The sequence below is a fragment of the Eubalaena glacialis genome, chromosome 17, assembly GCF_028564815.1.
Source record: "Eubalaena glacialis isolate mEubGla1 chromosome 17, mEubGla1.1.hap2.+ XY, whole genome shotgun sequence".
NCBI lineage: Eukaryota > Metazoa > Chordata > Mammalia > Artiodactyla > Balaenidae > Eubalaena > Eubalaena glacialis.
Window position 1 is genome coordinate 6,185,636 of NC_083732.1, and position 24,411 is coordinate 6,210,046.

A 24,411-nucleotide genomic window follows, 5' to 3' on the forward strand; every position below is an offset into this window, starting at 1 on the left:
TTTGTAAGTGAGTATTTTGAAAAGCAACCTAGCTCAAAATAGAATAAGCTAAAAAGACAATTTATTGGTGCATTTCCTCAGACGTCCAGGAGTTTTGACTGGTTTCAGAGATGGCTGCCTGGAGGGGCTTGTTAATGTCATCAGGACTCTGCCTGTTTCCGTGGCGCAGGTGGCTTTCTTCTGGTTTGGCTTTCTTCTCTAATAGGCTACCTCCAGCTGCTGTAGGCTTACATGGCATGGTCTCCGAAGCTGCCATATCAGTTCAGAAAAAGGACCTCCCCGCCTTTGAACATGCGCCAGCCCCCTCCCCTTGGAGGGGGGCTATGAGATGCACTCTGGTTCATGAGCCCCTGAAATGGCAGGGGGAGGGTGTCACACACAACAGCAGCAATTCCCAGAAGGAACTTGTTGGGGCAAAGAAGTTATTATTATTTTTTTTTAATAGATTACTTTGGAGTGAGAGAAGTTGGTTCATTTGCTATGGGAATGATGAAAAATAACTTCATTTTACTGTTACAGGACTTTTGGAGTTAACGGAGACCACAACATAATCTGTGATCACATGGAATGCATTAGCATCCCAAAGGAAAGTTCCATTGAAAACCCAGTATCATGTCACTTTCTTAAAATGGTTCTCTTGTAAATGGCCAAAAATTTATTATGGGAGCCTGAGTTTTATTTATTTGATAATTTCTGAACTAGAGTGAAATAAGAGTCATACAATTCAAATATAGATGATCTTTCTGAGAAAATGGGATGAATGCAACTGTATTTCAAATGTACTAAAGTTACAAAATACATTTTTGCTACGTATTTTAGAGAAGTAATCATGTTGTGAATTCGTGTCGCATTCAAAATCAACCGTTTTGATAAATATAGATTTTGCCTTTTAGAATTCCCAGTAGCAAACACTCAACTGGAATGGGTTTAATCTTCCTAAAACAGTAAACCCCTCAAAACCCCAATCAAGTTATTAAGCAAATCTAAAGAAAAAGCATTACCAAACCATGCAATATGAAATGAATAAGGATGCACCCCAAAACGCTTACTTGATTTTGAAACATCAGCTGGCCCATTCTCTAGGGCCAGTACCTTGTGCTCGGAGATTTTTTTTCTACATTCTCTACTGTCTTCTTCAAATCTTTTTTGGAGTCTTAAAAGTGCCTTCAGAAGTTTAGTCTACAAATACTAAGGCGGTCCGTCTGTGTATATGAAAGTTAGTCAACAGAGAATGTTGTCAGGCACCGGGATCTGGATGGGCTGACTGTCGGGTCATCACGCTCACAAAACACGCTCCGGGTCTGGGGTTTCCTGGCGGTGGAGGTCCGGCGGTCCTCCACCGGGGAGGGAGCGGGGGTCGAGCGCGGGGGGTTTGGAGGCGGGGCGGGAGTGGGGGAGGGGGCGGGGCCATGGGAGGGCGGGGCCTGGGCGGGGCGCTCGGGGGCGTGCCCACTCGGCGGAGCCACGCGCTCGGGGCCGCGGCGATTCGCTCCAAGTTCCCTCCCTCGCGCCCTGGCGAAGGCTGCCCGAGCCCTCCCACTCGGCGCAGACCGAGCCGCCGCGGCCGCCGCCGCCAGCCGGGCCCTCCGCCGCCCCGCGCCCCAGGCCTCCTCGGCCGGCCCCGTCCGCGCTCCGCCCTCCCGCGGCCCCGGCGGCCCGGCCCCCGTCCCTCGCGGGCCCCGACTCCTTGTCTCCGCAGCCCCCGGAGCCCGGAGCCCGGCTCGGGCCGCACCGCCCGCGGCCGGGGAGAGCGGCCGAGGTAAGGCTGGGCCGGGGGCCGGGTCGGGGGGCCGCGCCGCGCCCCGATCGCGGACAATGCGGAAGCCGCGCGCGGCCGCGGAGCCGCCGGGTCCGTCTCTGCCGCTCCGGCCCGGCCTGGGGCTCGGTCCAGCCGGGCCCGGGGGCCGCATGGCCCGGACCGACGCCGGCCGGCGTTCCGGGCAGCGAGCTCGCCGCGCGCCCAGGGTCGGCGGGAGGCCGGGCGGAGGCCGGGGCGGGGGCCGGGCAGGCGGGGTGCGCGGGGCGGGGGGCGGCGAGGGACGGGGACCCCCCTCGGCCAGGGCTCCTCGCAGGGCCTCTCGTCTCGGGGGCTGAGTGCTTTGGGAGCATCGGGCTCTCCCCGTCGCGGGCTGGTAGTTCCTGCAAGAAATGCAGATTCGGAGGCTCCGAAAGTTTGTTTTTGGTGGCCCCCTCCAGCTCCATCCGTGGTCTCCGTTGTCTCGACTTTATTTGAAAACGTACAGATTTGAAATGGAGTGAAGTGACCCCTGGCGCACTCGTGCCCCGTCACGCCGCGGAGCTCGGAACTCGGCCGCCCAGCGCTTGCAGGTTGGGGGAAGCCGCCGAGCCCGTTGCCCAGCCCGGGGGCCCCGCTGGTGGTGAGAACCCGTGCGGCAGGGTGTAGACGGTGGTGACAGCTCTCCCTCCGTGCAGGGTGCAGGCCGGGCAGGGAAGCGGAGAGAACTTCGCTGTAAGCTTAAATCACTCTGGAGAGTGGAAAGCAAGCACCAGGTGCCCGGCTTTTTAACCCTTTAGAGTTGGTATTCAGATGTATTGAGCCACAAAAACAAGCAGGCTTTATTTCCCGCAGGAGGTGCAAGCTAACTTTGCGCTTTTCCTCCCGGCCACGTCCTGTGCAAAATCTGGCTCACATCTGTGACAACACTGCATGGCTGGCGTGGTGAGGACTACACACGGGTGTGATTCTGAGAAGGGGAATATGATAGTAGACTAAGCATTTTTGCAGTATAAATAGTAAATGACTGTAAATGACTTCCATTTTCTTCATTTCCCCTGTTGGCGGTGAAGATATTTATTTAGCCTTTTCCCCCCAATTTACACTTAGAGTCATTCCATGGAAAATACCTGTATTAACTTGTACTTGTTTTGTGACATCACCACCCCTGGTCGTTCCAATGAGCTATTTAGTAAGCATAGTTTTTTTTAGCATAAGGGTGAGTTAATGGTAAGCCAGACTTCTTCCTTGGGTTAACATTCCCTTGACTTACCCTATGGTACTTAATCTATGGTATTACTATAGATGGTATTTTGACAACCTGATAATCTGTAAAGAGCTTGGAATAGTGCCCTACGGAACACGGTGCTAGGTGCCAGCTGGTTTTAGTTTTAATTTGTATTATCGGTTCATGTGCTTTTTTCTCTTTGGAAAATGGTTGTTTTGGTTTTTTAAGTCCCAGATCTTTTAAATCATGGTCTGTTTTAAGTCTGCAGTTTAATTTTAGATCAGAATTGAGGTTGGGTTGTTGTTTTGCTTATGACGGACAAGCTGTTCTGTGTATTCTTACGTATGAAGTATAGCAGCTTTGTGAGGACGAGAACACAGTCCTGCACCGGGTCGTATGCCGGTACGTTTCACGAGACATCATTATCCTGAAGGGCCTACCTGTCTAAAGAAAAGCCTAGACATTAGGAGAAACCTGGGCTCTGAACCGCTCCCCGAATCCCCTTGTTCTATAGGTTGAAAATCATACTTTCCATTCCGCGTTGCTGCTAGCAACAGCGGTTAGGTAACTCCTACCATGTCAAAAGGTAATAAAAGATAAATATATGTACTGTATACACATGCATCAACCAGAACATATAAATCTTACCCGTGCTTTAAAATCTGCAGAGCAGAGTTTATAGTGTAACTAGCCAAGAAAAATTAAAACTACTTAGTTGTTGTGTGTTAGTAACCAAAAGATTATGTTTGTTGTCTAGATATTTGAAAAGATTGTCAGGAGTTTACCTTCATTCTGAGGTCGCCCCCGCTTTTAACTTTGAAGTGACATCTTTTTCATTCCTAAACAGTTAACTAAGCCGAGGCTTGGCATTAATTCTTGGGGGCCCTGCAGAGCCAGGGCTGCTGTGCGGACAGTTGGGCAGTAGATGGCGTTGTGGATGATGCTGGTGGGTAGACAGTGTGCTCAAGGAAAACTGCAGGGATTCCTTTAGCAATTTCATTGCTTGCCCTCTCCCCAAAATATACTCTGTCTGCACTGACACTTCCTAACAATCTTCTTAGGAATAAACTTTTTAAAAAGTTTGTCCTTTGTCTTTTCAACTTTTAAAGAATATTGGCCAGATTTTTCTCTCTGAAAACCAGGGTATTTCAGGTGTTAAGAGAAACATTGTCAAAATATTATTTAGTCGACTGTACCCTTTACTCTTATTTTCCCATAACAGAGTAAGATTGACTGTTCTGAGCGTTGGGGATCTCCAACAATCCTGGGCTTCTTTTTTTTTTCTTTTTCAGTGTTTAACTTCTAGGAGAGAGAAACAAATGATAAGAAACCTACTTGCTTCTTGACTTTAAGACAACAACTTCCTAGGGTGAATTCTCATTTATTCTGGTTTTTACCACCATTCTGCCTCCCAGTATGATGCAGTGAGAATTGCAATTCAGGCTGAAGGCTCTGGAGCTCTGCAAAGCCATGACTCATCACGAAAACATATATTCATTCTACTTAGTACAGCACCAAGGAGAGAGGTGCGCTCGGAACAAGGGTTTTGTGGATTGTGACGGGAGTTATCTCTGCGGCCGGCGCGGGGACCGGTCCAGTCCCAGACAGATGACGGTGTGTTCCCTTAACTCCTCCAGCGCGGGGTCCTTGCTCTTATCTCCTTGCTGCAGGTGAGGCAGGTGACTCGGCTGAGTCACGGAGCTCAAAAGAAGCAAAGCTGATTTCATGTTGTAATGGTGATCTTGTTTGGTACTGAAAGCATTATAGAAACACACAAAAGTAATGCTTGAGAATTGTTCAGAGGAGAACACAAATTATGCCCAAAAATGTTCATCGAAGAAGCTAAATGTAGCATTGATTCTGAACTTTGTCAGGATAAGTTACGAGGTGATTTGCATGGAAGATTTTGGAGAATAGTAGTTAAGAAATTTAGTTTTTCATTGTTCATGGATGTCATGGTCCAAATAATTAATTGCAGGTAATTAGTTACTGGCAAGGAAATGTATTGCAGAATACATTTGCATCCTGTTTTTAAACCAGGGTTTGTTTCTGGATGATCTTTTGTAATACAACATTAATGAACTTAAGTCATGCATATTCACTCCTATTCTGACCTGTTTGGTTCCCTCCTACTTGTGAGAAGGGCCTGCATGTGATTTTCACATTTTTAACTTTTTGTGGTTTGAGTCTCACAAGGAGAATCACATAAGAACACAGCATTTGAAGACAGCAGTCTTGTTTTTTAAAAAATTAAAAAAAAATTTTTTTAAGGAAATGTTAGTAGGTGAAACAAATTGCTTCCTTTTTCCAGTACGATTAAACAATTCTAAAGTGGACCTGGCGCTAAAGATGGGATTTTTAAAATTGTAAACACTTTAGGGAGAAGTTCAGCCCAAGGAAACCATACGTCATTCGGCAGACAGGTTTCTAGAAGAATTATAAGGATTCTGTGCTGTATTTTATACATCAGAGCAAGATCGCTGGGTTTTGAAGTTGTCCAGTTCCGGATAAAGCTTTTCAAAGTACAATTTGGAAGCATATGGGAAATTTTGGAGTAGTTATGTTGTAACGCAAAGCATTTTACCCCTCAGGACCCCTTGAGAAGTTAGTTGCATCTTTTTGTCTTTTTCAGGAAGAATCACTGATATCCTTCAAAATGGTCATTCTTGACACCAAGTTTTTTGTCCCATTGACAAAACTGTCCCATTGACTGTGATGAAAAGGAAGTAATTATGTGAAATAATGTGATTTAGTAATTTCTTCTATTATGATTGTTATATACGTATATTTTTTAAAGATTTATTTATTGATTGATTGATTGATTGCTATGTTGGGTCTTCGTTTCTGTGCGAGGGCTTTCTCTAGTTGCGGCGAGCGGGGGCCACTCTTCATCGCGGTGCGTGGGCCTCTCACTGTCGCGGCCTCTCTTGTTGCGGAGCACAGGCTCCAGGCGCGCAGGCTCAGTGGTTGTGGCTCACGGGCCTAGTTGCTCCGCGGCATGTGGGATCTTCCCAGACCAGGGCTCGAACCCGTGTCCCCTGCATTGGCAGGCAGACTCTCAACCACTGCGCCACCAGGGAAGCCCTGTATATTTTTTCTTAATTGTTATATATTTTTTCTTTATTTAGTATTTTTTGGCCGCGTTGGGTCTTCGCTGCTGCGTGTGGGCTTACTCTAGCTGCGGCGAGCCGGGTCTGCTGTTCGTTGTGGTGCACAGGCTTCTCATTGCGGTGACCTCTCCCGCAGAGCACGGGCTCTAGGCCCGTGGGCCTCAGTAGTTGTGGCTCATGGGCTCTAGAGCACAGGCTCAGTAGTTGTGGCGCATGGGTTTAGTTGCTCCGCGACATGTGGGATCTTCCCGGACCAGGGCTCGAACCCGTGTTCCCTGCATTGGCAGGCGGACTCTTAACCACTGTGTCACCAGGGAAGTCCCGATGATTGTTATGTTAAATAGATATTTATAGATTGATTGTGTGCCAGGTGCTAGGGATAAGCAGTGCCCAGGAAAGACAAGGTCCCTGCCTCTCTAAGGCATCCTAGTGTCAAGTGGGGCAAAATAGATGATAAAGTAAACAAGCAAATGAAAAGCTAACTTGAAGCAGTAATGATTGCAGTCAAGAGTGAGGGTGGCGTTCTCATCTGGGCTGGGTGGTCTGGGAGGGCCTCATGGAGGATGTTTGAGCTGAGACATATGTGAAAAAAAGAGACAACCTCTGGAAGGCCTCTGGGCAGAGAGGACAGACAGCCTGTGCAAAGGCCCTGTGGCCTTTGTGAGGAACAGGAGACAGCGGCAGAAGAACCAGGTCAGCAGGGCCTTCCTTGTAGCCCACCTCTGGATTGGAAGCTGCAGTGGTAACCTGCATCCTGTGCAAGTGGTCTTACTGATTCTTACAAACCACATGAGAAGGTATTTGCAGATGCCGTTGTTTCCAGGTGCACTGCAGGCTGATGGTGTCAGAGATTAAGGAGACTGGGACAGCCCGGATTTGTCAGGTTCAAGGGGAGTCACAGACACCGTGAGCACATTCAGAATGGGTGGCAGATCCCTTGGGAGTTCTGAGCTTTGTCTGTTACCCCATTGGGGGCGGGGCAGGGTGATGGCTTGAGCACCGCTGCGGGGATTCCAGGCCAAACACTTTGTTGTCCCAGCAAATAGGTAAGTCAGTGCCCAAGGGGCTGGGAGGGGGCGCATTTCTAGTTGAGCCTGTCTGGGTGCAAAGATCGGCTCTGTAGGTTGAACAGGTTACCCAGGCTTCTGCAACCTCAGTATCCTGATCTGTAAAATGGGGAAAACTGCAGGACCTACTTCATGGGATCGTTGTGAGGTTTTAGAAGGATGATGCTTGCAAAGTGCCGGGCACTCCGTGGAGGTTGGTTGCGGTTGGGTGTTACTGTCTGATGGATGTCATCCGTCCCTCCATCCGTCTTGTATATTCTTATCACACGGGATACAGAGTGAAAGGCACTTTTTCAGAGACTCACCCTGACTGCTGAAGCTAAGGTTGCCCCTCCTCCAGCCGCTCTGTGTCCCCCAGTCCTATGTTATTTTATTCACAGCCCTCATTCCTAAGGGAAATTGTGTACTTTGTTTAGACGTTGTTATTAGTACATTTCTCCTGGTTGAGAGGGTCCCTGTCGTGTCGGCAGCTGTATCCGCAGGGCCTGGGACGGGGCTTAGTTACCAACGACTGTGCAGGTGACACTGCTGACTCTGGGGTCCTTCCCACGGGAGCCAAAGGCACAGCAGAAAGGCCTGCTCTCAGGCAGGGTTCTTCTCTGACTCTTTTTTTGTGCTGAGATGATGGGCCTTCCAGCCCAGGTGTATAAACCCGGGGTCCAGTGGGCAGGCTCCAAGCCGGCCTTGAGAGAGCATTTTGGGGACGGGGGTCAGAGGAGAGGGAGAATTGGTATCTGGAAACGTGGGTTTCTCGGTGTAGTGGGGCATGCTTATGGCTTTACCCCGGCACTTCAGAGGGTGTCACCTGCTTCGTCTTCCATAAATGTCAGCGGGGGCTTGCCTAATACCTGAGATGCCAGCTTAGAGGCACCCACCTCCTTCTATAAACCACAAGAGGAGACATGGTGGGGAAGTGCACCTGCTGTGAAAGGGACCATGCTTGTCACGCTGCTCTGCCTCACCCCTCCCCCCGGAAGCGGGCACTGAAATCAGGGCCAGAGCTGGCAGCCTGGTGGACCTGCCTAGTCAGCGCTCTGGACCATGGGTTATTCCCACCCGTTTCCAAGTCATATCTTGTCACTAATGATGCTGTGTCCCATTATAATGACGTTTGTTGATGCACTGATTTTGTATTTTTCAAAAGGAAATCATACCCATTTTAGAAATAAGAATATTTATATGTTCTTCTCCAGGCTTTAATCCTTCCCAGTACTTGCTTGTTGACTGTAGTCTTTGGATGAAGTTTAGTGAATGAAACGTAAAGACGTATTTTCAAGTCCTTGTACAGACACTCCTCCATCCTAGAGGTGTGAGCCTGTGTATTTGCACACGTGCAAACTATCATCTTCTGATCCCTGGCTACCAGGGGGCCACCGTTTCCACTAGGGGGTCAGAAACGGACAGGTGAAACGGGAAACTCAGTGGTGTCGGGAAATACCAGTGAATCCTGACAGCACTTCTGTGTTTTGACTGCATCGTTAGAACAAGGTGAATTGGGAGTTTCCCTGTACACTTAACTTGAGTTGGGGATTTTTCAAATCCTTTTAATCTATCCCTGGCCGGTGCTCATTCAAATGATCACTGATTGGAATGTTGTGATTTTTAAGAATCAGATGTTTTTCTTCCCAGTAAATTTTGTTCTTGTTCAGTGACCGTGAAGGAAGAAGAGAAATCATTGTGTTGGTTTGGAATTTGACAAGTCCTGGGTGCTCTTCACAGCTTCTGTAAGCTTTGTTTTAACTTACAACAGGACTCGGGTGTGTAACTACAAACCTTCTTACAGTTTTTGGTCAACGTGGCCACCGTCTTTTAAGGGGATAGACTGGCTGTCTAGTAACTTAGTTATTTAATTTAACGGAGATTTATTTTCTAATCCTTGTTAGTGAATTTATATTTACAGTTCTTATAGGGGGAGAGTATTATAGAGTCATATAAATCTGTATTCTGTGGGAAGTTGGAGTATTCTGTTAGGTCGTGCTAGAGGAGATTTGCGGTTTATCTGTAGAGTCTGGAATTTGGTTTTAAGAGAACTTTCCACGTAAGCGATGGGAGTCCCACACATGTCACATAGTTGGGGGGTGTGTGTGTGTATGTATATGAGAACGTCACTTCTCCAGCTCTAAGCCCTGTGTTCAATGTGAGCTTCCCACGGGCCACGATCCCCCAGTTAGAAGCCGCGCTGCCCTCGCTCCAGCATTGAAGGGTTCCAGCTCATGTGGCCTGATGTGCTTATCGGGTTTCTCCCACAGGTATTTTTCCTTTCAGAATCCACTGGCGCAAGACCGAACCGCTTTGGTTCTTAATCCCCCATTGCTATTTCCACATGCTTCTTCCAGAGTAATTTCAGCATGAAGCATTCAGGTGTTGAAAAGCTCTGTCCTTTCTTTGGATCTTTCCCCAAAAGTGTTTAGGTGAGTTCAGTTAATGATAAAGAGACTGCATCCCAAAGCCTTTTAATTCAGCGCGCCAAGATGTTATCAAACATCCTTACACGCTTTGTGTCGGAAATACCTGAGGATCTTCATTTTAATTTGGATTTTTCATTTTACCAGATAGTGTTTATTATTCACATATACCTGGTGTTGGTCAGGGTTCTCCAGAGAAACAGAAACAAAAGGATCTCGGTCTTGATCTCAAGGAAGTTTATTATAAGGAGTTGATTGGCTCGTGCGGTTTTGGAGGCTGAGAAGTCCCAGGATCTGTCGTCTGCAGGCGGGAGACCCCAGAGAGACGAGGGCTCAGCTCCGGTGTGAGGGCGGGTGGAGACCCGGGTCTCAGCTCAGCCGGGCAGAGAGATCTCCCTCTCCCTCTCCCACCTCTTGTTGGGTTCAGGCCCTCCACAGATGAGACGAGGCCGCCCACACCGGGGAGGGCCACCTGCTTTACTCAGGGCACCAATTTGAATGTTAATCGCATCCAGAAACGTCCTCACAGACACACCCAGAACCACGTTTAACCAAATGCCTGGGCACCTCGAATCCCAGTCCCGTTGATGCGTAAAATTGACCCCGACACGCGGGCAGTATAATCAAAGCATTTCAGGAACTAGATGGGCCGTTGCGAAAACATTTTGTAGAACTACTGTTTCCCAAGCCTGTTTCAGTGAACTGCCCCCTGGAGTGCCAAGGCCAGGGACCCGCCTCCGTGAAGGCTCTCCCAGCAGGACCTGCAACGTTGCACCTGTGCCTTGCCGGCCAGCACTTCCTGCACTCATTCAGTTGATCGCTGTATCTTCTGATGTGTTCTTGGTTCCTGGTTCCTTTAGTGAGACAGTGAGTTCATCAGGGATGGAGGCACTGTGTGTATTTCTCCGCATGAGTGTCGCCTGCGCGAGGAAAACACAGTCGTGTCACTGACACCCCTTCTTCTCCCTACTCTGTGTGGTCCTGGTGTAGCCCACACCCATGGAGATGACCTTCACAGCCATGAGCATGGAGGCCTGAGTCTCCACCTTATGGTTGATCCCCGACACAATTTACGTTCAAGTTTAAAGCAGTTACCTTGTATAATTATGTCTGATTTAACAGTTCGTTTGTTTTGGGCCGCGGCTTGCGAGATCTCAGGTCCCCAACCAGGGACTGAACCCAGGCCACAGCAGTGAAAGCCTGGAATCCTAACCACTAGGCCACCAGGGAACTGCCTCCCTTTTTTTTTTTTTTTTTTTCTGAATGAAAGATAGGTGCCTTTTGTTAAGAGAGTTCCCCTCACTCTTATTTGGTCTTAAGATTTCAACCTGTTAGGGAAATGTCTCAAAGCTTGGTGCTCTGTGATGAGCTCGATTGGTAGGATGGGGGTGGGAGGCTGGGGGGGAAGGAGGTCCGAGGTGGGAGGGGACGTATGTACACGTAGAGCTGATTCACTTCATTGTACAGCAGAAACTAACACACCATTTTAAAGCAGCTGTACTCCAATTAAAAAAAAAATTGAAAAGAAACTTGAAAACATACATTTTTCTGGTTTCAACAGAAGGTAGTTATTAGATTTGATGGTAGATACTATTTATTATTGCATAACCTAGTGAATATAGGAAGGAATTGAGTGCAGTATTGGTTTTTTATAGGATTATTCATACCTCTGATTTTTCCCTGCCTTAGCCTGTGTAATCAGTCATAATGATAACGATACCATTATCAAGTCAGACCCTTATACAGTGTTTAGTACGTTCCATCACGCTTTTCAGCACTTTACCTATATTCTTTGTATTTGCGTGATGGCTCTGCCATCTTCTAGTTGAAATAGTTGATGCATTTATGCTTATTTTTTTCAGTGACATTGAGCTTTAAGAGGTAAATAACTGATCAGTTGCCTATAACTAAAACTTTAATTTCTCCCAGAGGTCACTTTTAGATTGACTTGTTTAGAATGGTCTGGGCTTTCCTGAGGTTCCTTATCTGGCCGTGTTTGGATTATGAGTTGGTTTGAGACTAGAAGCAACCACAGGCAGCAGTTTGGTACAGGGCCTGGTAACCTTGACAACAGTGGGTGGCCTTGGCAGGTTCCAGTAGGCTGACTTTCAGGTCTTTATTAGACCCCAGAGGAGAGTTTTATCTAGAATCCTGATCTCCTTAGATAAAACTGGCTGAGGCCAAGGTACGTAGAGCTAAAATCTTCTCACCTGCCACGTTTCACCATTAGGACATGGACGCCGTGCTTCACTGAGCTGTTTTCCAAAACCAGTGTTCAGATTTTGGTCAGCTGATGCAGGGACTAGGGGTGTCGCTAGTCACTGGCACCACTTCCATTTCAACACATGCATGCTTGAGTGCCTGCTGTTTGCCAGGGACCGTGCTGCTACCGGGTTGGGTGGACGTCGCATCGTCACTCGTCCTGAAGCTCTGGGTGGCTCCGAGCCTATGGGCCACCTCCCTTAGAACTTGCATCTTCATCTCAGCCATCTCTTAGAACTTCATTTCTTCAGTTCTGACCCCAGGTTCCTGCCTGTCATGGAGAATTGACGTGACCTCAGGGTGCTTCCACCCGCGTCCATCCTCTGAAATGTCCTGTTGCTCTTGTTGAGATTGTCAGTGTTCCTTGCGAGTGGGGTCACGTGCTTCACAGTGTTGCCCACTTGACGTGGGGAATGCAGCATCAGTGAAGCGAAGATTCGTCTTTTTATTCTAGGAGAAAAATAAAGCTTCGTCCCTTTTTCTTTTTACCGTTACTTTTTGGCCCCTCTATCCCCTCTTTGAACAAAAAGTAATACCGAGAGAATATTATGTCAGAAAGTATTTTTTTCTTGCATTTTGAAAAGGAGCAGCAAAGCTCCTGTAAGAAACTTCCTTCTACCGATAAGAGCGTGAATTCCTCAAACCTAAAATAGCAAACCTAGTAGCAAGCAAGACAACTTTGGTCTGTGCTCGTAGATGTTAAATGCTTTGTGGTCTAAGGAAGCGACAGTGTAGGAGCCATGAAAAGCTTGCCTTTGGGAAGGGGTGACTTCTCCACCCGCCCCTGCATCTGAACTGACGCTGCCACCCTGTGAGTGGGAGAAGCCTCCAGGCTGACGGCAGAAGGCAGGTCGATGTTCTTCAGCCTGTGCTCCTGCCAGCTGATGCCTAGCAGCTCACCGTCACCCCATCCTGAAATGAGGACCCTCGTCCCCTTTGACATCCTCTCTGGGTTTTCCCCTCCATCTGATTCTGAAATGTCTCTCCTGCCCGGCCCAGCTCTGCGTTCCTGGTGTACCTTCCCCGACCCTCGGTCAACTGAGACCGACCCCCAGGCCTCCATCCTCTCTTCTTTGCTGGCTGATACCCCCGCCTCGGCCTTCTTCCCTTTCCTGCCTCTATTGCACTTTCTCCGGAATTAGCTGCATCGCCGGTCTGTCACGTTGCTCAGCTGCTCCAGGCCCCGCCCAGGTGCCCAGGACAAAGTCTTGTTAACCCACCGTCCAGGCTTCCCTGACTTGGCACCAGTGCCCCTCCAGCCCCTTCCCTGGGCACCTCCCGTCCACTGCACCTGGTGTTTCCTCTCTCTCTGCTTCGTGAAGTCCTGGTCATCCTAAAAGGCTCTGTCACGCCTCCTCTCTAATTCTTTTCCTTGACTTCTTGTGGTCTGAATAAAAAGAACAGAGGAAACAATCACGCCTTTTGTGATGCTCAAGTAACGTGAATGCAAAGGTGTAAGAGTATGTCTCTGCCTTGTCACTCGATAGAGGGACGGGAATCATATCCAAACCAGTAGCCTCTTGTGAGAATCTGCTTCAGTCTAAGTCCACTCTGCTACCCTGAGAGTGGTTTGCATCTCAAGATTGAGGTGAAGGGCCTCTCAGGTGCGGAGGCAGTTTGCAGATGGGATCAACGTAGCACTATTGATAATATCCTGAGAGATCGTGGAGAAGACAGGGGGTGCCAGAATTAAAATAAATGCCCTGAATTTTCAGAAAACGCCAAGAGATCCTAGCCCTGCACTGTCCAGTGTGCTGGCCGCTGGCTATGTGACTGGCCTGAATTGCTGTATCCTCTAAGCGTGAAGTACCAGATATTGAAGATTTGCTTGAAAAAAGAATGTAGAATAGCTCATGAATAATTTTTTACGTTGCATGTTGACATGATACTATTTTGGACGGATTGGGTAAAATATATTATCAAGTTTATGAGTAAAATATGTCATCAAGATAATTTCACCTTTTTAAAAAATTTTTACTACAGCTACAAGAAAACTTAAAAGAACGTACACGGTTCACGTTTGTGGCTTGCGTTCTGTTTCCCTGGGAGGGTGCTGTTTTAGACTCTACGATTCATTGCTTTTCCTTCACATCCTTGGCAACATCCTACAACACAGTGTGGAACTGATGGCTGAGCACTCGTAGGAAAGGAAGTAGAGCTAAAAGCAGGATAGTTTCCCGAAGAAGAAATCATGCCAAGCCAACCTCATTTGTTTTTCGTAAGGTTACGAGGCTAGAAGATCAGAACAGTTCTGTAGATTCATATTTGAAACACCTCCTCTGATGAGCTCGAGGACAACTTAGGGAACGTAGAGTTGTGGTTGATGGCGTGGCTGTGTCTGTGGCTGATTGAACGCAGTTCCCAGAATGTCATATATTGATGGTGGTGTCGGGAACAGGCTGGGGGATGCTCTCAGGCTTCCCAAAGAGCTTGTTTCATAAACGAAGGTCATTTATGAAGATGTCAAGTTTGACCAGGTTTTGGTAGTCTGGAAAAGGTTACGCATGCCAGCTGTCTGGAACTCATTCACTGAGCACGTGTGTTGAGGGCATGTGTGCCCAGGCACCTCGTTGGTTGGGTGCTGGGAGTGAGGACTAATGATGTATTGTCCCTGACCTCTAGAGTGACCTTCAAACTTGTTTCTGAAAGAACATTCTGGCTTTGCCCACTAGGTACCCGTTTGGCTGCATCTGTACAGAAGTGGATGGTTCTGCATCTGGTCAGGGTTTTTGAACTTTAGTTGAAAGTTATGGACCTTCTGAGCTCTTAACAATCTGAAGCTTGTGGGAGATTCTTTGTCATGTTTATGCAGCCCATCCACTGCTCTGCTTCCCTCAAAGTTCATCTTCCATGTGTGTAGGAAGTAGCCGTAGGCAGAGTTTAGGTGACAAGGAGTCATCTTAGACCCTCCTGGAATCGCCTTCCTGACGGAGAAGCCCTCTGGTCCATCCCGCTCTCCACTGTGGTTGGAGGATATTCCAGAAGCGGCCACATGGCACCTTTGCCTGTATTTTGGTGGAGATGTTGTCAGTATGTCCTGCATTGTTATCACTCAGTGTGCTCAACCATTTACACACTTAAAAATTTGTCAGAAACATGCAAGGCAAATCATTTGATGATAAACGGTAAACTTTAGGCAAAATTGAAGCTCGACTATAACAACTTAGTAGGAAATTATGGCTGGTTTCTTCTCTATCTTGTCCTGTTTCTATGCTTTAATTTTCTCTAAGTCCTGAAATTTTAATTCTCTGTTTGTCTCTGATTTTATTTTCTTTTTTCTTGAAGGTATCTCGCATCTTTTTGTGAAAGAAAGCAAGGCTTAAAGTAAAACTAGACGCTTTCTTAATGGTTGTTTAAACTCTTTACATTGGGAAGGTAGGAGTTTTATATTTGACTGTATCACAGCTTTCATATTACCTATTTAGATCAGCAGTGGGCAGCTTTCCAATTTTTTATTTATGTATTTTTTTGTACATGAGAAAAATATTTAGAGGTTACATTTTTTTTTTTCCATTCAAAATTACAAGACTTATTGATACCTTTGTGTGGAGGAAGGGAGGGTCAGGATTCTTACAACTTAATTATCTCTTGGGTAGAAAATCTCAAGGAGAATTTGGTTATGTTTCTGGGCCATGAACGGGGCCCTCTCTGGGCGTGTTCGGGTGGTCGCAGTACCTGGCAGGCAGGCCTCTGGGCTCCTGTGCTTGTGCGGGGATGCTCGGGGTCCCCTGGGGTTATCCCATACCTTTCTCAGAACAGCCTGCAGGGTTGGCGTTTCTACTGTCCCACCTAACTTGGTGCCGAGAGCTGAGGTGGGATCTTCAAGGTGCTGGCGAAGGGCAGAGCTGGTCTAGTGCCTGCACTCAGGGAGCCAGGGCTGTGGCCTTGGCCGTGAGCGGAAAGAGAGGCCCTCACTGCCCTCCTGGCCTGGCCTTCCCTTTCCTGGGCTCGTGCATCTCACCACCCCCGACCTGGGCTGGCGGGGTGGAGTAAATATCCCCACCTTTGTCTTCCCCGGCTGGAGCTCCCTGCCCCGGGGCTGCTCCCAGAGGCCCTGAGGTCCGCTCTACCCTGGGCTGTCCCTTCTGCCCACCCGCCCTCCCCAGGCCTAGAGGGGGCTGTTGATGGGATGGGAGGGCTGGGGTCCAGAAGGGGCTGGACAGTCAGCTCTCTGTCTCCCACACCGAGGCCCAGATTATTTCCATCCTGACACGTGTCGGCTTCACCCATAACCTGCTGTTGCTGTTGCCATTTCTAGCACCATCTTTTTTTTACTTCTCATTCTGGGTTTATTCCATCTCGTTTAGAAGCTCTGAGTCGGCTCCACAGTAGATTTAACAGAGTCTATTCAGGGCGCTGTCTCAGGGGCACGTTGCTGGAAAACAAGGTCACGTCTCTCTTTAACACCAAGACAAACTGATAAATGCTTGTAAGAGGAGCCAAGTAGCGGCCTTCAGCTCTGGAGTGTTTGTTCCCGTGCTGGGAAGGAGGCCGGGACCTGTGTCTCCTGGGCACGGGGGTTTTCTGTGCACTGAGATCCGGGCCTCTTGTGTGCAGGGTTATGCTTTTGCCCTCTGTTCTCTCTGGCTTGGCAAAGGGCCAAGCAAAATGGGAACTCTTAGGGTGAACTTGGTGTCACAGTTCTTCCTCGAAAGGCCCTTCAAGATTACCTGCTCCAGTGGTCCCCACCGTGGGCCCCTTAAGGACACCTGGGATTCTGTAGCATCCGAGTGGGAACTTGGAGGAGCGCCCAGATTGCCTCTGGGGGTGCCAGTGATGCGCAGGTGGCTTTAGGAGCCCTTGATCTGGGCCAGTGATTCCCAGACTCTAGCACACCAGAGTTAACCTGGGGGGTTAAACACGAATAGCTGGTCTGTTCCCAGAGTTTCTGATTCACTGGGTCCTGGAGGGCCTGAGAATTTGCATTTTTAATGGATTCCCTGGTGATGTTGAACCTGATCTGGGGGAAGTCCTCATTCTTAAAGATGCCTGGTGCTTGATTTGAGAGCCCCCAGGCACCAGAAAACTTTGCAGGATCCTGGGCTGGAGGGAGGGTGATTGAGGGTGGATGTCTTATAGGCAAAATGTTGGGAAGACAGAAAGCGTTATAAAAGCTCACACTGGGGAGATGACCTGTGTGTCACAGGTTTTAACTTTCTCACCAAGAATCTGAAACAGAGTGGATAATTTTTAATGTAACACTTCTGCTTAATAAGCCAGGGATGTGTATGTGTTTCTATAGCCACTTTGCATTTGTCTTTAGTCCGTGTGCATTTTCATAGTTAAAATATCAGTTCCTTTATAGTTTGCTTTGGGGGGGGTACCATTTATTAAGCATTTTAAGACATTTGGAAGCAAAACTATGACCTTCATATTCTATTTTAAAAGAAAAAAATTTTAATGGAAATCTGTTCTTGGAGCATATTCAGCTTTTATAAAATATTTTAAAGTGAAGTGAGTATAAGATATCTTTGTTAATTAACATCAAGACTTTGGACTGTGAAAATGTACTTTATTTCCTTAGATTTAAAAAAATGTTTTTATGAAATAATATCCTTGTCTTGGGAATTTTAATTTTTTTAGCTGCGTTAGTGCTGTTCCTGCTTTCAGACAGCTTGGTTCTTTTTTAATTGTTTTAGAGTACATAAAATTTACATTCTTGGAACACTTTTACTTATTTCAACAAAAATTAATGTAGGTACTATTAAATTGATTATATTTAAATGAATATAGTGAAGATAATTTCTAAATTTAGTCTTAGGTCCTTAAGTAAAATTGCCCTCAGTGAGCTGAAACTTTTTTTTTTTTTTTTTAGTTACAGGGATTTAAAGTGACATCTAGTGAAATGTATATTCTATAATTAAAATAAGTCCCACTTGGAAACAAATTTGACTCATAGATAGAATGTTGAACTATTTCTTATTATATCATTCAATGCATTCTATTTTTATGGTTTAATTATATAGTTGACCCATTTAATCTGAGTACCTCACAAAACAGAAACTAGGATATCTTTTAAACTATTTTAGAATCTGAGCAATCGGCTGTCTCTTTGGTGAGTGTGGCCAGAGGGAACCAGAACATGTATTCTCTGTGTCCCTTTGATGATCTTTTTATCTATGAAATAGATACTTTTAGATAAATGATTACACTGGGCAAAAAGAACACTAGGAGTTGAAATAAAATCTGTATTATCTACTGTTGCATAATGAGTGACCCCAAAACGTAGTGTCCCCAAATGATAAAGGTTTCCCATCTTCACATTTCTGTGGCATTCGGGTGTCTAGGGGGTTGCTGGGTCCACAGTCACCTGGAGGTGGGACAGGGCCTGGAGGAGCTGCATCCGAGGTGGCCCAGCTGGGTGGCAGGTGGGTTGATGCTGCTCTAGGTGGGTCAGGAGAGCTGGGTTCACCCTCCCCTGGGACCTTTCCTGGCACTCTCTGAACTGTTTTGGTTAGAGGTCAACTTCTTGGCCAGGGAAGCACCAGACGGGTGATCCTTCACAGTGTCCCAGACTGGCTCGCTGCCCAGCTCCACGTATTTGCCCTGAGGTGCCACCTTGCGCCAGGAAGTGCCAGGCACCACATTCCATGCCCCCAGTGAGACGATGCCCTGAGCAGATGCGCAGATGTGGGAGGGATCCAGCCCAGGGAGGCTTTCCTGAAGAGGGTCCCATCTGGGCCCAGTCAGATCTTCCTGCCTCTTAGGGAAAGGTGGGTGGGTGTTCGGTAGGTGAAGGGATGGGCTGGCGGAAGGCCGCTGGTCGGGGAGAGATTCAGAGGGAAATTCTAGCCAGGTAGGTAGGACCAAGTCGAGGGATTAAGGCGTGAAATGGCAGAGCAAGCCTGAGGTGCTTCTGGTAGTCTGGATTTGCTGTGTGAGGTGAAATGCTTGAGCTGCAGCAAGAGTCGGGGAATGGAGAAACCTAGCGCGGCAGGTGCAGGGCTTGCACCTCGTCCTGTAATTCCGCGCTTCGGAGCCACACAGTGTGGATGCGTGGTCACATTGTTCATCGTGTGTGCGTTGTCTCGTCACTCCTTTGACTAAGGGCTGAGCACCTACAAGGTTTAAGGCTTTGCACCGCGCCCCTTCCTCCCGCGAGGGGGAGATGTCTCCATCTCGCAGAGGAGAGACTGGTTGAGGGAGGTGAATTGACTTGCGCCGGTTCATGTGGCTGGTGAGCACCGGCTGAGGGTTTATATGCCTCCACGTGAAAATGTAAAGGTAGAGTTAAATGCAAACTGGTTTTTCATAAGAATCACCCAAGGCACATATTTAAAACAGAGAGTTCGAGCCCCACCTTAGAGTTATTTATCTGTAGGGGAAAGGCCTCAGGGGTACTGAGAGTTGGTGGAGTTGAGAGCCTAGCTTTGCTTTAGGCTGGGACTTTGTCTCAGTGTGGGTGGGAGAATTGGGGGAGAGGGGAGGTTATATATGGGTTGAGAGGCATGAAGACCAAAGGATTTATTGGGAAAATTCTGAGTGACATTACAGGAGTATTTTCTTCTAAAAGATTTCCAAAATTTCTAAAAAATAAATTGTGAAAGAAGATACCCATAAGCTTCAGTATCTTGGAAAGCAACACACCATTTGATTTTTGATGATTGATTTGATTTGGTATTTGTCATTTGGTTTGATTTGATGTTTCATTTGAGTGAATAGCTGAAAGGTGCTAACGAGGTATTTGATACGTATACTGGAACCAAAAGCTGAGAAATACCTGAACACAAGAGCCCAGACCAGTACTAATGTCCTGGGTTTCCTTAGAACTAGAGAAAACCATAAAGAGTAAATTCCTAAGAATTATTTTAAAAAGGTACTTTGGTGTTAAGGATTGCTCTGTATTTCAAGTTTATTTAGAAAAGAACACTAGTTAATTATTATGTTTTTAAATGCTCAAACCAATATATTCAAATTTTTTATACCCTTATCAATTTTTTTGTCTACTTCTATCAGTCATTGTATGAAGAGCGCTAAAAATCTCCAGCTATCCAACTATGATTGTGGATTTGTCTATTTCTCTCCTTAGTTCTGTAAATTTTTGCTTTATGTAGTTTGAGGTTCTATATTAGGTGCATATACATTTAGAAATCTTAATGTCTTTGCGTTGAATTGACTCATCATTATGTAATGTGCCCTTCTTATCTCTGGGGAGACTTCTTTTCTTGGAGTCTACTTTTTCTGATCTTAATGTAGCCATACCAGTTTTTATGATTCATGGTGCATGATATCTATCTATATCCATCTGTGTATCTCTAGATATATAGACACAGATACCTATGGATATACACACAATCATGTACCATGATATATTATATATCATGATGTAGTATATATCGTATTACTATATTTTATAAATATATATGTATGTTGTATTCTTTTATTTTTGACTTACCTGGTTTTTACACTTAAAGAATGTTTCTTATAAATTGCATATAGTTAGATGTTGCTTTTTTATCCAGTCTTGACAAACTCTCCCTTTTAGTTGAGGATTTTCTCCATTTACATTTAATATAATTATTGATATGGCTGATTTTAAGTCTGCTCTCTTATTATTTGTATTCTGTTTGTCTGATGTGTTTTTTTCTTCTTTCCTGCCTTATTTTGGATTAATCAAGTATTTTTTAGTATTTTATTTTGCCTCCTTGGCTTTTTAGCCTAGGTTTGGTTTTATATTTTACTGGCTGCTCAAGGGGTATATATACATATATATAAAATCATTGTCTACACTGAATTAATATTACTACTTAACATTTAATCTAAGAATATTGCAACTATATATTTCCATTTACTTTCTTCCCATACTTTGTGCTGTTGTTATATATTTTACTTCTACATATGCTATAAACTCCACAATATATTATTATGCTTTGCTTTACAGCCAATTACCTTTTTTAAAAAAAGTTTTAAAAAAGATACCTTTTTACATTTATCCCCACATTTATCATTTCTGTGTTCTTCATTCCTTCCTGTATATGTGAGTTTTTCCATTTGGTACTATTTCCCTTCAACCTGAAGAACTTTTTCAATCATTTATTGTAATGTGGGTCTGCTAGTAACAAAGTGTTCAGCTTGCATTTAACAGGAAACTTCTTTAATTTGCCTTCATTTTGGGGGGGTAATTCTGCCACATATAGGATTCTAGGATGGTAGCTTTTTTTTTCCTCTTAGAATTTTAACTATGCTATTCCATTCTGCTTCCCTTGTCCCTGATGAGAAGTTGGCCATCATTATCTTTGTTCCTAGTGTGTCTTCCCCACCCCCCGCCGCTTTTTAAAAGTTTTTTCTTTCTATGTTTTATTTTCAGCAATTAGACTATGATGTACCTAGGTCTGGTTTTCCTTGTATTTACCTGGGATTCATTGAGCTTCTTGGGTTGGTGGGATGATTTTATCAAATTTGGTACATTTTATTCACATTTCTTCAAATATTTTTAATCCTATTGTTCTCTTTCCTCTTCTCTAATTACCATATTTTTTTATCACAATAAATGATACTAATTCCCAAGTCACTGATACTTAGTTCGTTTTTTCCTGTTCTTTTTCTCTGTTTAATTTGGAAAATGTAAGGTTACTGACTTGTTCTTTTGCAATGTCCAATTAGCAAGTCTATCCAGTACACTTTTAATTTCAAATATTGTATTTTTAGTCCTAGATTTTTATTTAGTTCTATGTTAGAGTTTCTTTCGTATCCTAAAATAATTAATCTCTTTTCCCATTATATACTTATTTTCCTATAAATTCTTTAACATATTTATTATAGTTCTTTTAAAGTACTAACTATTAATTTCATTAATGGGGTCATCTGAGATTCTGTTCTTATTAACTGTGTTAATTCTTAATTATCGATCACAGTTTCCTATTTACTTATATGTTTTGTAATTTTAAAAATTGTATGCCCAGGGTTGTGAATAAAGTAACAGATTGAAGTATAATATTTTGTTTCACTTCTCAGAGAGTGCAAGGGTAGAGTGAGAAGTGGACATTCAGATCCCTCAGAATCAAGCTAAAGTCAGAGTTACACTTCTAACTAGTTTGAGTTCACCTAATCTGCCTTTTTCATCTTTGTCAGTATTTCAGCTTGGAGAGGGTAGGACTACAGTTTTAGCTATTTTTGATTTGCCTTTGGTTTCAGAGATGGAAGCATCATAAGAATGTATAGGCTGTGTGATTTCTGTTTTCTAAACTTTATACCGTTACTTTCTCTGATACTTTTGGGGGTTGGGGCAGACTTACTAGGAAAGGTGATTTGCTTTTCACTTGTTGTTCTTGCAGATTCCAGTCTCTTCTACCAGTTCCCACTGTTGTGTCAGGCTTGTCTGTCCCTCCTGTACATGCCGAGTCTCTCTGAGGGCTCCTCCTCCCCTGATCCAGGCTGGCAGGGCACAGCCCTCAGATATGGAACCTCCATGGGCTTTCAGCTCGCCTGCGCAGGCCTTTTTTTCTTGTTGAAATTAGGATCATTAAGGCTCCTTTGTATTTATTCCTCTTTCCTAGACTCATAGAAAAGTATGTTTTCATTTTGTCCAGGTGAAATTTCTTGTTACCATGAGATCAAAGGCCTTTCATGTGCCCTGTATCTTAACTGGAAATGGAAGTCACACATGCATTTTTTTTTTTAACATCTTTATTGGAGTATAATTGCTTTACAATGGTGTGTTAGTTTCTGCTGTATAACAAAGTGAATCAGCTATACATATACGTATATCCCCATATCTCCTCCCTCTTGCATCTCCCTCCCATCCTCCCTATCCCACCCGTCTAGGTGGTCACAAAGCACCGAGCTGATCTCCCTGTGCTATGCGGCTGCTTCCCACTAGCTGTCTATTTTACATTTGGTAGTGTATATATGTCCATGCTACTCTCTCACTTTGTCCCAGCTTACCCATCCCCCTCCCCGTGTCCTCAAGTCCATTCTCTATGTTTGTCTCTTTATTCCTGTCCTGCCTCTAGGTTCTTCAGAACCTTTTTTTTTTTTTTTTTTTTCAGATTCCATGTATATGTGTTAGCATATGGTGTTTGTTTTTCTCTTTCTGACTTACTTCACTCTGTATGACAGACTCTAGGTCCATCCACCTCACTACAAATAACTCAATTTCGTTTCCTTTTATGGCTGTAAATGCCTGAAAGTATGAAGTCCATCAGTGAGTTCCCTTGCCCTGTGGCCCTGGGTTGACCCATGGAAAGCAGTGGCAGAAGATCAGTACCCAATTGAATGTATTGAGTGACATTCTTCTAATTTTTCCTTTTCTTGAGACTAAAATCTGTGATATCTGTGTTATTCTAGTGAGCCACCACTGGTTACTGATAACTGCGAACAGAACAGGATATCTGAAAGGGAATAAAAAATAAAATCAAGCATTGTTCTCTAGGACTTGCCTTGAGACAAACTCCTTTTCACTTATGAAATTGCCTAAACAAATGTAGGTCAGAGAACAGGAAGAGTTAAAGATATGGGCATAAAGTGCATTCATAGCTGTTGAGTCTCTTTGAGTGGCTCCCCAGACTGGGTGGCTTGCCCAGCAGACATTTACTTCTCACAGTTCTGGCAACCGGGAAGTCCAAGATCAAGGTGCAGGCAGATTCCGTGTATCATGAAGGCTGGCTTCCTTGTTCATAGACAACAATCTTGTTTCTGAGTCCTTTCTTGGCAGAAGGGGCAAGGAAGCTCTCTGGGGTCTCTTTTATAAGGGCACTAATCCCATTCCTGAGGGCTCCATCCTCATGACCTAATCACCTGCCAATACCATCACATTGGGGTTTAGGATTTCAACATATTAATTTGGGGGGAACACATTTAGTCCATTGCAATAACGGTCCTACTACTAATGGTTTAAAGGTGATGGATTATTTACCATGTTTCAGGTTCCAAATCAGTGGTGTTAAATGTATTGTCATTTAATTCAGAACAAGTATACCTTTAACCACCAAGATATAAATACTACCTGGTTTAACCACATTTTTGGATGATTAATCAATTTATTTTTTATGTTTTAGATTGTCCTATCAATCCCTTTTTGATCAACCCATAATATTTTAATCTAACACCTACTTTATTGTGGACATTGATTTGAGAGTAGAACATGATGGACATAAAAGAATTCAAAGACTGTTTGTGAAACATACAATTTAGTTAGAAAAGTAAGGCTTACATAAAAGAGCCAAACAGCCAAAAAATGCTACAAACGATCATATACTAAATGCCCTATTTTATGGAGCAAGCCGTATTCCTTACCATGCCATTTAGTATTGCCATTAAGATAGCAGAACTGCCTTAAATGTAACGGAGCCATTGATTTGATGTTTACTCATAGCGTCCCTCTTTCCCTGCCAGTCCTTCCTATTGACGTTCATTTCTCAAGGCCCTAAAGATAGCCTATAGCAGACACTGAAGATGAAAAGTTCGGTCCTCGGTGAAACTTCACCCTGACTTATTTTACAGACGTGCCAGTAGCCTGGCTCACACCTCCCCTTGCTCACATGCTGGGGGGCAGCGCTGAAGGTTTGAGGGTTGCGCCAGGGAGAAGGGAGCTGACAGCAGCCTTCTGCAGGGCTGGCGACACTCGTCGTTCTGGAGGGGGCCTTTGCGGTCAGGCTCTTCCTGT

At 45.3% G+C, this 24,411-nt stretch overlaps 1 protein-coding gene across 4 annotated transcripts in view; it reads left to right on the top strand.

The window, feature by feature from the left end:
* The first annotated feature begins 1,486 nt into the window (after positions 1-1,486).
* Positions 1,487-24,411, top strand: part of FAM110B (family with sequence similarity 110 member B) — a 134,859-nt gene continuing 111,934 nt past the window's right edge. For all 4 annotated transcript variants that reach the window (XM_061172008.1, XM_061172009.1, XM_061172007.1 and 1 more), the window contains exon 1: positions 1,487-1,759. The gene's annotated coding sequence lies outside the window, so the exon portion shown is untranslated. The remainder of the gene's footprint in view (positions 1,760-24,411) is intronic.